The following is a 3,554-nucleotide window of genomic DNA, read 5'->3' as shown; positions in this document are numbered from 1 at the left end:
ATAAAATCTTTCAGAAAGCATGATCCAAGCCCCCCTCCCACTGGAAGTTTTGAGAGGTTCCCTGGCATCCCTCTGTTCTAACCTAGGGCTCCTGGTGGGAAAAAACCCAGAGCCAGGCTTGCTTCTAGGTGGAGCTGATATAGAAATCCTGACCCAAGCCCACCCTGAGAAGGGTGTGATGTTCAGCTGCTTATGCCCCTCAAAGAAGATAGTTAAGATAGCTATTCTACTAATTTCTTTTGGCTCCTTGAAAAGAAAGGTTTGCACTAATGTTGTTTGGATAATCAAATGCCCATATATTATATCTTTACTATTGTTACTCTCCTATTGTATTTTTTTTTTCTCTTTAAAATAAAATTTAAAAAATCACAAAGATGCAGATGACACTATTAGGGCATCCAGCTGCCAAGGTGATAGCTGAGAGTAACAGGAGTAAACTGGTCAACTGTGAGCAACTGCTGTGGCCTGCAGACCATCTGCAGTGATTGGGGCTGAGTTCAGACCTCTCTCCTTTGGAGAGCCCCAGAGGAACTCCTGAAACACACATGGAGAAGCAGGCCTGCATTGTTGTAGAAGGAACTTTGGATCTCCCATAAAGAGAACTACCTGGAAAGAGCCCAACTAATGCCAGCTCCTAGCTGCCCTGTCCTTGGATCTCCAAAGGTGATCTCAGCCCAGGTTGTTGTCCAGAGCAGGAACATTGCTGTCCAAGGTTTCCTTCCATCTCCTTCTGCTCACAGCTCTTCTTGGGCTCGATCATCTGCTTTACCAAGACCTTCTCAGCTGTGTGGTAGTCTGATGCCCTTCTACCACAGCTCTGAGCTCCCTTGCTTTGTTCTTTCATTTACCATACTTTATTTTTTAAAAGCTCTACCATAACAGTTCTGTTCCTTCACCTGTATCCTTGGTAGGAGCATTGCAATGCAGCAATCTCATCTTGTACAAGTCTGTGATGACCTAAACTGATGGGCTGGACCTCTGCAGCCCTGGTGCTGGCCAGAAGCAGAGAAACTCACATCCTGGGAATTAGCAAATGCATATTTTCCACTTCAGATATTAATTACTTCAGTCCTCTTTAACAGCATTGGAAAACTAATATTTCCCTTGTTTAAAAATGATTTATGAAATAGGAAGAAATAGTGGTTTTCTGTAATTACTAATTTTTTTCTATAACCCCCTGCAAAGAATTGTGCTTCTTGAACTTGCATTGAGAAAAACATTAAAGGCTCATTAAGGCTAAATAGATCAGATGTTTGAAAACACATGACACTAATTATTCTTTACTTTTTTTAAAGATAAAGTATTTAGAAAGAAACAAAAGGATCCATGGTAGGAGTTTTAGGGTTTACCAACAAAAAAGAAAGTAATTTGCTATGTCCCTCTTCAACCCCTCCCAGTACTGAAGATTTTACCAAGGGTCTTTGCATTGAGCAATATCTGGCCCTATTAGTATTTTTTTATATTTACTTTTTCCTTTTATCTACAGGTCTCATTAAGTCATTCAGTTGCTCAGGCTGGACTTGGACTTATGGACCTCCTATGTTAGTATCCTGGGAACACAGGCAAATGTCACCACACTCAGTTACTAGTATTTTTTTCTTTCTTTTTTTTTTTCAATGTGGAAGCAGATACTTTATTAACTGACCAAATCATAAAAACACCTTACCGATAACTTAGTTCATCCTTCTAATAAGCCTGTTGATCTGGTCTTCCCTATTTCCCACATCTCCACCTTCCACAAATTGGATAGTCTTTTTCTTCATTCCACCTCGAGGAGATGATAACTTGAATGGCCACAGGAAATTATTTGTCCCTTTGAAGCGTCTTCCCACAGTATAGATCACATGAATCAGATCCTCCATGCAGATGATTCCATATTTACCAAGAGATCGAGCAATCAATGAATTATCAGTCAAGGAAATTCACTTCTTACTGACTTTGCCATAGCCATGCTTGTGTATTAGTTCATTCACTGACTTCAGGTTTGGGTGCCCCATGCAATGTACGGCTCCACCATTCTTAGCATGTTAATTGAAGCCTTGTTGAGCTTAACGAAGGTACCACTGAAGATTTGGTGATGGCGAAGAAGCTGCAACATCTTGTGGACCTTGGGGCTCACACCAGTGATACCCCTGACCAGGATGACAAAGGCCAGTGTGGGCTCTGCAAGGACAAAGAAGTTGCCAGCTTTTCTTGCCATCCTAGTCATTCGGATCTCAGTTCTGTACATCTGTCTGTACTCCTTATGATAGTGCCTGGCTTTTTCATAGATGAGCTTCCTCCACACCTTGTGAAGCATCTTCTGGGCAAACTTCTTTCTCAGGCACTTTATCTTCAATTCTGCGAAATGTCTTCACATTTTCTTAAGAGTTTCTGGCACAGCAGGAACCTTCTTTTTCTTCTCTTCTACACCCTCCATGGTTCCAGCCAGAAAAAAGCAGTTACTAGTATTCTTAATTAATTTTTTTTTGTGGTATGAAGGATTGAACTCAGGACCTTGTGCTTCCCAGGCAACAGTTTATTCTATTGAGCTATCTCCCCAGCCCAGTATTCTTAATTAAAACATCTAATCCTTCCAATTAGGGCCAGGAAGAATGACTTCTCTTTCCTGTGAAAATCTGTGAGGTGAGCAGGTCCTTCCTTTTCACCTCTTTTCTGCATCTTTTCTCAACTAGAGAGAAGACAGAGCATCAGATAATTTCAACATCTCTGATTCAGGGTTTTCTCCAGAAATGTGTGTAGAAATATGGATGGTGACGATTACTATGATTATGGGAATGAAAAACACATTATTAGACAATGGATGAAAAGTGAACCTTAGTGTAAACTGACAAACATTTGACTGACAAGTGCACCAGTATTTGTGGAAGGCAGAGCTAGTCAATGGTGATCTTAGACACTTTGCTGAAATTTCTGAGCAAAATATTGAAAGAATGGCTTGGTCTCTCCTGAAAATGTAAGACAGAAATGGATTTAAAGGAGGATTGGTAAACAAGAAATCAGAACATTGGAAAGTTTTAGTAATTCCACATAGCAAAAGACAAAATGTTCATTCTGAAAAGAACACTTGTATGGTCAAAAAACATTAGCAAGGCGATTACTATGGGTATGAACTATCATCTTAATCAGCAACCACAGCAGAAAACACATCAGGCTGAACAAAAGGGAACTGAAATCACGTGAAATGAAGTTGGATGGACTATTTAGATCCTAGGGAACCAGCCTTTAGATAGATATAGCTGTAAACATGTGCAGCTATTGCTCTTCAAAAGAAGTGGCCCTATTGGAGATTCAAAGTCACCAAGAATCACCTCAGCACCAATGTAGGGGTGGAGGTGTTGACTGTCCAGCACCCTTCCAAATCCCTGGGGTTTTATCTCAACTAGTAGAGTACAGAGGGCTCTTGAAGCTGCACCCGCTCTCTCCATACATCCACCTGTCTCAAAATTGTGTTCTTCAAGAAAATCTGGCTTCACACTATACAGTTGTAAAAGAATTTTACTGTGGGAGGAAAATCTTCAAATCTTATGAAGATCTAACTTAGATGAAATTTA

At 40.5% G+C, this 3,554-nt stretch overlaps 1 pseudogene; it reads right to left on the bottom strand.

Moving 5' to 3' along the window:
* Positions 1 to 1,673: 1,673 nt before the first annotated feature.
* On the bottom strand, positions 1,674 to 2,419 carry LOC105741454 (annotated as a pseudogene).
* Positions 2,420 to 3,554: the final 1,135 nt, after the last annotated feature.

The sequence above is a fragment of the Octodon degus genome, unplaced genomic scaffold (assembly GCF_000260255.1).
Source record: "Octodon degus isolate 3935 unplaced genomic scaffold, OctDeg1.0 scaffold00001, whole genome shotgun sequence".
In the NCBI taxonomy this organism is placed as follows: Eukaryota; Metazoa; Chordata; class Mammalia; order Rodentia; family Octodontidae; genus Octodon; species Octodon degus.
This window is presented reverse-complemented; position numbering and strand designations above follow the sequence as displayed.